This window comes from Chiloscyllium plagiosum, unplaced genomic scaffold (genome assembly GCF_037043375.1).
Source record: "Chiloscyllium plagiosum isolate Xiang-an unplaced genomic scaffold, Cpla_swu_hap1 HiC_scaffold_9, whole genome shotgun sequence".
Classification (NCBI taxonomy): Eukaryota; Metazoa; Chordata; class Chondrichthyes; order Orectolobiformes; family Hemiscylliidae; genus Chiloscyllium; species Chiloscyllium plagiosum.
The window spans coordinates 110,058,464-110,072,144 of record NW_028270147.1 but is presented as its reverse complement, the minus strand read 5'-3'; the positions used below and the strand labels follow the sequence as shown (position 1 = coordinate 110,072,144).

The 13,681-nt window shown below is 45.7% G+C and overlaps 1 long non-coding RNA gene across 1 annotated transcript; it reads left to right on the top strand.

Annotated features, from left to right (window-relative positions):
• The first annotated feature begins 2,915 nt into the window (after positions 1-2,915).
• LOC148149244 (uncharacterized) lies at positions 2,916-13,330 on the top strand. The gene is made up of 2 exons (XR_015758078.1): positions 2,916-2,949; positions 12,464-13,330. It is a non-coding gene; the product is annotated as an uncharacterized LOC148149244 (long non-coding RNA).
• Positions 13,331-13,681: the final 351 nt, after the last annotated feature.

The window sequence follows — 13,681 nt, the reverse complement described above, 5'->3', positions numbered from 1 at the left end:
AATCTATCCGTCTTCCTGAGTGAGGCCAAACCCTGGTCAATGTGGGAAATGGGGAGTTACTCCAGGAAAATACATCCTTCTGGGGTAAAGGGTTAATGTCCATTAGTGGTGCAGAGCAGAGGGAGATTTATCCTGCATTCAACTGTCACCACCCAGGACACTGTCAGAAAGAGAGAGAAGCGAGACAGAGAGAGAGGGAGTTTGTGTGTGTGTGTGTGCGCATGTGTGCGCGCGTGTGCAAGAGAGAGAGAGAGAGATCGGGGATAGAGGGAGGAGCATCTGAGACAGTGTGAGATATGTGAGGGGACCAAGAGAGAGGTAGAGGGTGGTAGAAATGGTGAGGTTGAGGGATAGAGAGAGAAACAAGATGTGACTGAGAGGCATGGAGAGAGAGAAAGAGATAGAATGGGTGTGATACCAAGAGTGAAGGGAATCAAGAGAGAGAGGGTAGGGTTGTGTGTGTGTATGAGAGAGAGAGAGAGAGAGAGATATGAGTATGGTTAGAGACAGAATGCCAGAGAGGGAGGGAGAGAGACTGTAGATTGGGATGCAGAGAGGGAGGGAGAGAAAGAGAGGGAGGAATAGAGAGGGGCAGATAACATTTGGATGCTTTCAATTATAGCGAGAGATGGAGTGAGTGACGGAGACAGAGAAAGATGCAGAAATAGAGATTATGAGACGAAGTGAGGAACTGGGAATGAGTTGGAGGGAGTGGCTTTGAGACAGAAAGAGAATATGAAAGAGATTAACAGTGGAGGAGAGAGAGTTAGAGGTAGAGAGAAAGAAGTGTAAGTGTGAGTCAGAAAGGGAGATAGAGAGAGAGAGAGAGATAGATAGAGAAAGAGAGAGAGAGAGAGAGAAGAGGACAGGTCCTGGTCACCACATTCTGGGAAGGATGTGATTGTATTTGAGAGGGTACGGGGAGATTTCCCAGAATGCTGCTTGAATGTGAGCTTTGAAATAAGATTAGAAAGGTTGGGGTTGTTTTCCTTGGAGCAGTGAAGGCTGAGAAGGGACCTGACAGAGGGGTATAAGATTATTTGGGGCAGTGATAGTGTGGGTAGGAAGGCACTTTTTACATGAGTAAAGGACTCAGTAACCAGGGACCGAGATTGAAGGTAACACAGACATGGACACACAGAAACTCGGAGCTGGAGCAGGCCATTTCGCCCTTTGAGTCTGCTCTGTCATTCAGTGTGATCATGGCTGACCCTCTCTCTCAAACCATATTCCTGCTTTCTCCCCATTCCCTTCATGCTGTTAAAATGCAAAACAATTATCTCTCTCTTTTTCTTGAATATATTCAGTGGTAGAGAATTCTACAGGTTGACCACCCTCTGAGTGAAGAAATGTTTCCTCATCTCAGTCCTAAATGGTCTATCCTGTATCCCCCTGAGACTGGGTCCCCTGGTTCCAGACTCACCAACCAGGGGAAACCTCCTCCCTGCCCAGCCCTGTTAGAATTTTATATGTTTCAATCAGATTCCCTCTCATCCTTCTGAACTCGAGTGAGTCCAGGCCCAGTCAAGTTGGAGAGCGAGAGGAGAGTTGAGGAGAAATGTTTTCACCCAGAGGGTGGTGAGAGTCGGGAACTCACTGCCTGAAAGGCTGGTTGAGTCACAAACTCTCATGACATTGGAGCAGTGTTTAGATATTCCCTTGTGTTGCTGTAACCTCCAGGGTAATGGGCCAAGAGCTGGAGGATGGGATTAGTGTCATCAGATCGCTGTTTAACAGCACAGATACAATGGGCCATATGGCCTCATTCAGTGCTATTCACATCAATGACTCTCTGAGACAGTGAGAAAGAGAGAGAGAGAGAAGAGGAAGTGTGAGGGGCTGACGTGGCTCTCTCTGCCTGATGCCATTTACATACTGAGGAACACCCAGTCAGACTCTCACAGGCTGCAGCTTTATAAAGCAGAGCCCAGTGAAGGGAGAGTTTATCAGGGACCAGGCTCAGGGACAGGAGCACACACCATGATTTCACACATCCAGCTGATCTGGCCCCTGGCATTCTGTGTCGCAGGTACAAATCTCTCTCCTTCCACCTTGAATCTTTAGCTGCTCTCCATTTCACTCCAATTCCACTGACTTGTGATTGAAGGAAAAAAGCTGAAACCAGAGGAAAGCTCAGTGTCTCCAACAATCTCTCGTTTGACAGGCTCTTTCTGTGACAGTTCTGACTTCACTGTGTTTCTCTCTGACCCCTCAGGTATCAGTGGGGACATCACCATGACCCAGTCTCCCCCGGTGCTGTCATTGGGACTGGGCCAGACTGCAACCATCACCTGTACGGCCAGTCAAAGCATTAGCAGCTACCTTGCTTGGTACCAGCAGCGAGAAGGTCAGAAACCCTCTCTCCTGATCTATGATGCAACAAATCGATTCACAGGAGTCTCCAATCGATTCACCGGCAAGGGCTCAGGGACCAGTTTCACCCTGACAATCAACAACGTTCAGAATGAGGATGTCGCTGACTATTACTGTATGCAGTATAGCAGCTCCCCCTACACAGTGTTACAGAGCCGTACAAAAACCTCAATAGGCACAGTCCCACTGCCTGTACTGACACATCCAGTTACATATAAATGTAAATGAACAAACTAACCCATGCTGGATTGTCACTGTCCACTACACACTCCAGTGGTGTCCACCATTTACTGAAGGCCTCAAGTTTCCCTCTTATACTCCATCACCACACGTGAAGAACAACTGCAAAATTTAACATTGAAAAATACATTTGAAAAACCGCCCGAGCCCAGCTGGACACAACCCAGAGAGACAGAGACAGAAAGACACATGAATGAGGGAGAGAGAAAGAGAGTGAGAGGGAGAGTGTGAGAGTGAGTGAGAAAGGGAAGCAAAGAGCAGAGATTTTTGTACACCCTCTGCACTGGGAGCTCTCACTGTGGCTTACGTTCGGGAAAGGAACCAAGCTCCGACTGAGTAAGTAAACGTCAATCCTCCTGTCAATACTGAAACACACTTTCTAAAACACAAATGCTGAATTGTTGAAGGTATTAGTGAGAAGCTGCAGTGAATGAAATAGTTGATGAAGGAGCACTGTGTCTAACAGGGTGTCCAGCTGTATTTCTTTCGTTCCATTGTCCCTTTAAGCAGCAAGATATAAGTCAATTAGTTTAACTCACCGTGTAGAGGAGCTCTGTCCATTTGCAGCCTGTGGTCCCATTCCTGCAGCATGGAATGAAATCAGTGAGTAGCCTCCTGCCAGTCTCAGTGTGTCAGACATGGGCAGAGTTTGATGTGAGCTCTGGCTCCCTGTCCCAGTCTCTGATCTCACTGACCTCAGCAGCAGCAGCAGCAGCAGCAGCACAGTGAGACACCGAGCTCCCACCTCCCCCAGCTTTAACTCTGCTCAATCACACAATCACAGAATTGTTACAGTGCACACGGAGGCCGTTCTGCCCATCCTGTCTGGGTCGGCTCTCCGAATGAGCAATTCACTGAGTGTCATTCTCCTGCCTTCTCCCTGTCACCCTGCATATTGTTCCTTTTCGAATAACAGTCTCATTCCCTTCGGAATGTTTCAATTGAAGCTGCCTCCACCACACTCTCAGGCAGTGCATTCCACACCTTAACCACTCGCTGGCTGAGAATGTTTTTCCTCATCTCACTTTTGATTCTCTCACTAATTACTTTAAATCTGTGCCCTCTCCTTCTCAATACTTTCATGAGTGGGAACATTTTTTCCCTATTTCCTCTGGCCAGACACCTCCTGATTTTGAATTCCTCAAAAAAATTTCCTCTCAGCCTTCACTTTTCCAAGGAAGACAGTCCAAACTTCTCCAAAGTTTGTTCATAACTGACATTGCTCATCCCTGAACCTTCTATGGGAATTTTTTTACCCCATCTCCAAAATATTCACATCCTTCATGAATTATTCCCCTTATCTATTCCCGTAGTCCCATTTGCTTGCATTTCACTAATTTCCCCCATACCGTTCCTGTCCATGTACCTGTTCAAATGTCTTTTAAATGTTGTTATCATACTCACCTCTACGACTTCCTCTGGCAGCTCATTCAATACACCCACCACCCTCTATGTGAACGAGATGCACCTCAGGTCCCTTTTGAATCTTTCCCCTCTTGCTTTAAACCTCTGCTGTTTAGTTTTGGACTCCCTTACTCTGGGGAATAAACCTGAGCTAGTCATCTTATCTATGCCCATTATCATTTTATAAACCTCTAAAATGTCACCCAGCAGCCTCTGACCTTCCAGGGAAAATAGCCCAGGCCAAACCAGCCTCTTCTTATAACTCAAACCCTCCAGTCTCTGTGACATCGTTGTCATCCTTTTTACACCCTTTCCAATTTAATGACATCCTTCCAATAGCAGGGTGACTGGGAATGGGCCTGATCAATACCTTGGAGAATCGTAACAACTCCCACACGTAATGCTCTGACCGATAGAAGCAATTGTACCAAATGCTTTCTTCACCATCCTGTCTCCATGTGACACCAGTTTCAATCCTCTATGTGCCTCTACCCCTTGGTCTCCCTGTTTGACAACACTCCCCATGGCGCCACAATTAACTGTGTTAGCCCTGGCCTGGTTTTTGTCCCAAAATGTAACACCTCCTTATTATCTCAATGTGTATGTAAATGTACTCTCAAATAGCCTTCTTCACTGTCCATGAAACCACCAATGTTAGTGTCATCTGCAAACTCACAAACCATGCCTCCGATATTCTCATTCAATTTGTTTCTATAAATGATGAACAATGATGAACCCAGAACCAATCCTTTTGCCACATCGCTGGTCATAGGCTTCCAGTCTGAACAACCATTATCTACCACCACTGTCTGTCTCCAACCATTAAGCCAACTTTGTATCAGTTAGCTTCCCTGGATCCAACTTGATCTAACTTACTAACCAGTTGTCCATGCAGCACCTTGTCAAAAGTCTTGCTAAAGTCCATGTAGACAATGTCTACCACTCTGCCCTCAGCTATCGTCTTGGTCATGTCTTCAAAAAACTCAATCAAATTTGTGAGACATGTTTTCCCACTGGCAAAGTCATGTGGACTATCCTTAATCAATCCTTGTCTTCCCAAATGCATTTAGATCCTGTCTGTCAAAATCCCCTCCAACAACTTACCACTATCAGACTCACCGGTCTATAATTCCCAGGGTATTCCTTGCAGACCTTCCTAAATATCAGCACAAAATTAGCCATGCTCCAGTCTTCCAGCACATCACCCGTGGCTGTTGATAATACAAACGTCTCACCAAGGGGTGTCAAAGTCTCTTCCCAAGCTTCCCACAAAGTACTGGGATGGAGCTGATCAGCTCCTGGGGATTTATCTACCTTTATGAGTTTAAAGAACAGATTACAGCATCTCTTCTTCTGTAATATGGATTCTTCTCAAGACATCAACATTTATTTCCTGAATTTCCTTCACTTCGATGTCCTTCTCAACCATAAATACTGCGGCAAAATATTAGATTGGTAACTCATTCATATTCTGTTTTAAAATAAAATATGAAAATTCTAAGAGTGAGACATTTGGAGGTGATCCATGGGATATGATCCATGGTCATGACTTTACTCTGGATTGTCCTTTGTCCTTTTCCACTGTCTCCCTAATCCTTGTGATACAATTCCCTAAATGTCCTCCCACTGATACTTGATCTACATGGGCCTCCTCATTCCCAAGATCCAGGTCTGGCAGAGTTTCCTTTCTGATTGGAATGGGAACACACGGTTGGAGAAAATTCACCCAAGCACACTCTCACAACTCTGGCCCCTTTCTGCCCTTCACACTGTTCCGATTTCATTCTATATTCTGATAATTAAAGTTACCCAAATGTGTGCTGTGAATTTCTTGCAGATTTCTTCCTCTACATCCTTCCCTCTAGTTGGTGACCGACAGACTGCACACTACAACCTGATTGCACCTTTTTTGTTCCTTATCTCAAACCAAATCCATTCTGCCCTTGACCCCTCTGGGATATCCTCTTTCTCCAGCTCTGCACCGATCTTAACCAATCCCACACCTTCTTCCCCTTTTCCTATCTTTATTGGACACCTTGTATCCAGGAATATTTAACACCCACTCCTGTCCTCATTTGAGCCTCATCTGTAAGAGCAACAACACCAGATTTCCACTTGGTAATATGCGTCTGTAACTCCCCAATCTTACTCCCCATACTCCACGCAGGCCCATACATGCACACAGTCAGTTGGATTTAGAAATTATTACTCTCTCCCTCACTGTGACCCGGCCAAGAAAGTTACTATTCCTTACTTAAGAGTATCTATCTCTTGCATGATTCTGTTTTCCTTGGTGTTCCTCCCTGATATTTCCTCCTGGTTCCCACAGCCCCCCCTTCCATGTTCATTTAAACCCTCTCCAACAGCACCAGCAAATCACCCCACAAGGAGCTCAGTTCTGTTCAGGAGCAACCCATCTGGTCTATAGAGGTCACATCTCCCACAAACTCATTCCCAATGTCCCAAGAATCTCAAACGCTCCCACCTGGACCACCTTTCCAGCCTCAGATACACCCTGCCTTATCCTTCTGTTCCCATCCTCACTTGCATTGGTCACTGGGAGTAGTCCAGAGATTCACAATTTTGAGCTGCTGTTGCTAATTGCCTCCAGAGCTCCCTAAGTTCTGACTGCAGGACCACATCCCCTTTCTCCCTCTGTCACTGGGACCACAACTGCTGCCTGTTCCCCCTCACCCTCAGGGTGGGAGACAACACACCATCCTGGAATCACATCTGCAGCTGCAGAAACACCTACCGATTGCCCTCACTCTCGAATCTCCTCTCACTATTGCTCTTCCAGTCTTCCTTGTGCCTCCCTGTACAGCTGAGTCCCCATGGTGCCATGGACTTGGCTCTGGCTGCACTCCCCAGATGAACCATCATTCTGATCAGGATTCCAAACTGAATCCTGGTTGGAGAGTGGGATGCACTCAGGGGATTCCTGTACTAGCGGCATAGTCCTGTTGGACTGTCTGCTGCTCCCCCATTCCCTCTCTCCCTGCATACTCTGAAGCTGCAGAGTGACCACATCTAGAAACGTGCTCTCCACGGAGCTCTCAGCCTCACGGATGCTCCACACTGACACCAGCTGCTGCTCAAGCTCCGAAACCCAGAGCTCCAACTGCTGTCACTGACCACACTTCCTGTATTCATGGTATTCCAGGAGCTGGGAAGCATCCTGAAGTTCCCACATAGAACAGGGTGCACACTCTCATCACTCCCTGGTTATCCCTTGATAAAGTTCTGATGACAAACAGCTCCAGCTGGGCTCAAATCCAGGCCTTTCAGTGTTCCAGGGTTTGGCAGAGTCTGTTCAAAAGATAATATGATAACAGAGCAGAATTAGGCCATTCGGCCCATCAAGACTGCTGCGCCGTTTGGGCATGGCTGACGTGTTTCTCACGAACATTCTCCTGCCTTCTTCCCATTATCTTTGATCGCCTTCCCAATCAGGAACCTATCAATGTCCGTCCGAAACACACTCAATGCCTTCACCTCCACAGCATGAGTTCCACAGATTAACCACCTCTGGCAGAAGAAATTCATCCTCATCTCAGTCCTAATGGATTATCCCTAAATTCTGTGGCTGTGCCCTCTGGTCCATGTTTCTCTTACTGGTGGAAACATCTCATCCCCGCCCACTCTATCCAGGCCTCTCAGTATTCTGTAAGTTTCAATATGATCTCCGCATGTCCTTAAGATCTCTATCAAATACACGTCCACAGTCCTCAATCTCTCCTCAACAGACCAGGCTGTCACCCCCAGGGTCATTCTCATAAACCTCCTCTGGATCTCCCCCAATGCAAGCACATCCCTCCTTAGATACAGGTCCCAAAACTGTTCACAATATTCCAAATGCAGTCTGACCAGAGTCTCATACAGCCTCAGCAGGACATACCTGCTCTTGTATTCTAACTCAGTTGAAATGAATGCTAACATTGCATTTGTCTTCCTAATTGCCAACTGAACTGACATATTAATCTTAAGTGAAATCTGAAAGAGGACTCCTAAGTCCCTTTATGTTTCAGAATTCCAAATTTTCCCATTTAGAAAACAGTTTGAGTCTCTACTCTTCCAACCTAAGGGCATAACCTCATACTTTCCCAATTTGTATTCCATCTGTCATTTCTTTGCCCGCTCTCTGAGTCTTTCCAGTCCTTCTGCAGCCTCCCTGCTTCCTCAACTCTCCCTGTCCCTCCCCTCATCTTTGTGCTATCAGCAAATTTAGGAACAATGCCCTCAGTTCCTTTTCCCAGATCGTTAATATATAATTAATTGTTACATGAATAGCTGAGGTCCCAACACTGCCCTCTGCTGAACTGCACAAGGCACCAGCTGCCATCCTGCAAAAGACCCATTTATTTCCACTCTCTATCCATGTCAGTACTGGGTTCCAAACCCCATGGGCTCTTATGTTATTTAGCAGCCTCCTGTGTGGCAACTTGTCAAAGGCCTTCTGGAAACCCAAACAGATCATGTCCATTGGCTCTCCTTTGTCTAACTTGCTCATTGATATTATTGCATATAATTCCCAGCTTCTCCCTCTCGAACTGCAGGGTGAATTGTATCACATTATGGTCACTGCCCCCTCAGGGTTCACTCACCTTCAGCTCCCCAATCAGGGCTGCCTCATTACACATCACTGAATCCGGAATTACCTGTTTCCTAGTGGCTCTACCTCAAGCTTTTCCAAAAAAAGTATCTCTCAGACATTCCATGAATTCCTTTCCTTGAGATCCATTCCCAACCTGACTTTCCCAGTCCACCTGCATATTGCAGTCCCCATGATTATTGTAATAATCCCTTTCTTACATGCGTTTTCTATCTCCTGATTTATTTTCTGCCCCACATCCCGACTACTGAGAGGAGACATGTACATAATTCCCATCAAGCCCTTTGCTATTTTGTGGGACCTAAGGTTGACTCACACAGATTCTATGCTTTCCAACTCCATATTTCCTCTTGCTGTCGATGTAATTTCAGTTCTTCTTGACAGGGTAAACCTGCTCCTCCCTCACCCTACTCCCACCCCCTTCACATGTACCTATCATTAGAAACATAGAAACATAGAAAATGGCTGCAGGAATCGGCCACTCAGCCCTTTGAGTCTGCACCACCGTTCAATATGATCATGGCTGATTACGCAATCTATTATCCCATTCCCACTCCACCCCCATATCGCTTGATTCCATAGGTTCACAACATCGGAATAACTTAACCCTTAATCTTCGACTGTGACCCCTAGTTTTGGAATTTCCTAATATCAAGAACATTCTTCCAGCATCAAGCCTGTCAAATCCCATCAGGATTTTATATGTTTCTGTGAGATTCCTCTCATTCTTCTAAATCCCAGTGAGTACAAGCCCAGTTGATCTAGTCTTTCCTCATATGTCAGTCCTGCCGTTCTGGGAATCAGTCTGGAGAACCTTCGCTGGACTCCCTCAATAGCAAGAATGTCCTTCCTCAGACTAGGAGACCAAACCTGCACATAATACTCAAGATGAGGCCTTAATTCCGCAAGACATCCTTACTCCAGTCCACAAATCCTCTCACTGTGAAGGCCAGCATGCCATTAGCTTTCCTCACTGCCTGCTGCACCTGCAGGCCCCCTTTCAGTTACTGTTCCACCATGACACCCAACTCTCATTGCACCTCACCTTTTCCTAAACTTTCATCATTCACTAATAATCTGACTTCCTGTTTTTCCACCAAAGTGGATAATCTCACATTTACCCAAATTATATTGCATTTGCCAAGTATTTGTCCACTCAGCCAGCCTGTCCAAGTCACTCTGCAGCCTCTTAGCATCCTCCTCACAGCACACATTGCCACCCAGCTGAGTGTCATCTGCACATTTGGAGGGATTGCATTCAACTCCTTTGTCCATATCATTTATGTATATTGTGAACAGCTGGGGTCCCAGCACTGAACCCTGCGGTACCCCACTCATCACTGCCTGCCACTCTGAAAGGGACCCATTTATTCCAACTCTCTGCTTTCTATCTGCCAACGAGTTCTCTCTCCATGTCAATACATTACCTCCAATACCATGAGGTTTAATTTTGCTCACTAATCTCTTGTAAGGGATCTTGTCAAAAACCTTTTGAAAGTCCAGAACACAACATCCACTGGGTCCTGAGGGAGGGTCACTCAATCTGAAATGTTAACTTCGATTGCTGTCCACAGATGCTGCCAGACCTGCTGAACTTTTTCATCAATTTTTGTTGTCCATTGATTCAGCCTTGTCCATTCTCCACTGATCACATCCTCAAAACCTTCCAGAAGATGTGTCAGGCCTGATTTCCCTTTCGTAAATCCATGCTGACTTGGACCAATCCTGTCACTGCTTTCCAAATACTCGGTTATTGTATCTTTAATAACTGACTCCAGCGTTTTCCTCATGTATAATTCCTCATTTTCACTCTCCCTCCTTTTATTAAAAAGTGGGATTACATTGGATAGTGTCCAGTGCATTGGAACTCTGTCAGAGTCGACAGAATGCCAGAAAATGATCAACAATGTGTCCACTATTTCTACACCCACTTTCTTAAAAACTCTGATGAGTTGCTGGCCCCTGTGGACTTACAAGTTTTGATACCATCAGTCTCCCCAAGACCATTTCCTGACTAACAAGGATTACCTTCAGTTCCTCCTTCACACTTGACCCTCTATGCCCTCGCATTTCCTTTCAATAGGATGTGCATCCCTGGATATTTGGTTCCCAGCCCTGATCCCCTTGCAGCCACGTCCCTGCACTACAGGCTCATTTACCTTGTTTCATAAACTCGATGAATCGAAGTACAACAGCCTCAGTCATGCACTGACTGCCTCCTTCACATAGTTATCTCCTTTAGAAATCACAGAATCCCTACAGTGTGGAAGCAGGCCATTCAGCCCAGACTGACCTTCCAAAAAGCATCCCACCCACCCTACAATTCCCATGGATAATCCTCCTAACCTGCACTTCTTTGTGACAATGGGAGGAAACCCAAGTAGACACGGGGAGAATGTGTAAACTCCACACAGACAGTCAGTTGGAATTGAGTCTGTGTCTCCGAAGCTGTGAGACAGCAGTGCTACCCACTGATCCACCATTCCACCCTACGGTGCCTCAAGTTCGATTCCTGATCCTTTCCATACTCTCGATCCTATTACTTGGTCTGGATACTTTAATAACTTCTCCTGAGCTCCTACCTTCTTTAATTAGTTTAAACTCCTCGCAAACTTGATTTCCCTTGGTTTGTGTGGTACCACTTTGTCTACATTATTCCGAATGGGACATGTGTTAAGAGACAAAACCTTTAAGCTTGTTCTAAATTGTTCTTCCCTGCACTTTTAAGTTTCCTCAGTACAATATGACATTCACAATACTCTGTCCCTTTCCTTTTATTTTCTGGTAACAATCAAGTCCATCACTAACCAGTAATCCTACTTTCTCCTTTAACTTTCATTTCCTCATTTTCCATCCAACTGTTCGAGTTACTTTCTCTTTGAAACATATTCAGGCTGATACTTATTCCTGAACAAACATCACTCAAAAATGTTCATTGGTTCATTGTTGCTTGTGGGATCTTGCTGTGTACAATCTGGCTTCCACATTTCCTTCATTACAACAGTGACCTCATTTCAAACAAGTCCCACACTGTCTGGAAATGTCTTTGGGACAGCATGGATCTTTCTTTTCATTGGATGAACTGGGAGTCTTTCAGATGTGAAAGATGCCGTTCCAATAGTGCACAGTTCTCCTGAACTACAGTTACTGCTATATATGTCCCTCTCTTTTGTGAAAACAAACCAAACGTTTTCACGAGGAACCATTGCTCCATCTCCCACCACTGCACACAAGTTCCCTTCTTGCTCTCGAATGGCCCTCATACATTCCTTCATTCACTTGTTCTTTCTGTGATTATAAAACATCACTGGGATTTCCCTGACTTCATTTGGACACATTTCATCCTGTCAGCTCTTTGCTTTCCTCAGGTCCTGGTAAATTTCACCCTTGCATTTTGTCTTTCAGCCCACTTTTACCCAATCCCTGCCCAGTTCAGTAAAATGGTTTTGTTCCCAAATGAAAACTTTTACACTTGCTCCATGGTTCTCCATTTCCATCCTTCCTCTCAATCTCACTGAGTTCTGATCACTGTCACTGAAATGCTCCCCCAATGATAGCCCTTCCAGCTGCCCACATTCATTCCCTAAAGAATGATCCAAAACTGCCCCTTCTTTTTCATCATCACCCTCTCAGGGGCAATTAGGGATGGGCAATAAATGCTGGCCCTGCCAGTGACACTCACATCCCAAGAAGCAATTTTAAAAGGCCCTGTCCTTTTATGGGGTTTGTTAGGTATTGAATACAAATGTTCAAATGGATTGTTTTGCCAGTGAATGTTCAGAGTTGAAATCCCTTTGAATGGCAGGGATTAAAATTGTTTGTCTTGTCTTTCAGGCCGTGAAAACTCTCAGCCCAAGCTGACCCTGCTGCCCCCCTCCCCAGAGCAGGTCAATGCCAAGGGCACTGCCACCCTGGTGTGCCTTGCCAATCACTTCTATCCCGATGAGCTGGAGGTGCAGTGGAAGAAGGATGGTGCAGTCATTTCGGACGGGGTTCAGACCAGCAACTACCTGCGAGCTTCGGACAGCACCTACAGTGTCAGCAGCCTGCTGACCCTCTCTGGGTCTGACTGGGAGTCCAACGCTCGCTTCTCCTGTGCCCTCACCCACGTGACCCTCCCCTCTCCCCTCAGCAAGAGCATCAGGAGATCAGAATGTGTGTAGAGTGTTCAAGACAGTCCACAGAGGAGACACAACTTTAAATAGAACAGGGCTGAGCTGGCAGGACAAAGGTCATGGTCAGCACTGAATTTCAACTCTCTTCCTTCTTGGGATTGGCTCGGTGACATTTCTGAGGTTCAAGGGTTCATTGGGATCATCAAAAGGAAGCTTTACTCTGTATGAAACCCCGTGCTGACCCTGTCCTGGGAGTGTTTTATGGGGACAGTGATGACTTGTGATGCCAAGTAAAACCTCTCGAAGATGCTGAAAACTGTCAGCTGTACAAAACAATGTGAACCTCTGAAATCTCTGCTTCAGTAAACCAGATCTCCTTCCTGCTCAGCCGCCAGTTCGAATTTAAGCTTCTGTCACTACTTAAAGGGACAGGATTCTTATGTCATTGAGAAAATCTCCACAAGTGTTTTCCTCAAGCTCCATTTTGGCTGTGAATTTGTGCAGCTTCCTCTGTCTGGGCTGTTAATTGAAGTCTGTTTTCTGTCAATGTAAATCTGCAAAAAGGAATAAAGATCAAGAAGATTCAGTCTCTGTCTCGTGTGTGCTTTGGAAATGGCCAGAGCTACTGGGAACCCTGCATTGATGAATATGATCAGCAGCATCTTGTTACTCAGAATAACAATTTCACAGGTTTTGGGAAATAAATATTACTTAAATTAGACTTGGGTTTTCTTTACTCTTAAAGTGCGATGGAATGGTCCCGTGTGTCCCTGGAGTCAGATTGAGAATGTTAAATCTGGGGAGTCTGGGAGTCACGGCTGGGGAAGGCAGTCAATGATAAACTGGTTCCACCTTCTGCTGTCATATTCTGTAACCCCTGGGCCATCTCAGTGAGAGACATCCAGGGCTCAGGATGGATTCCAGAGCAGCTCATTGA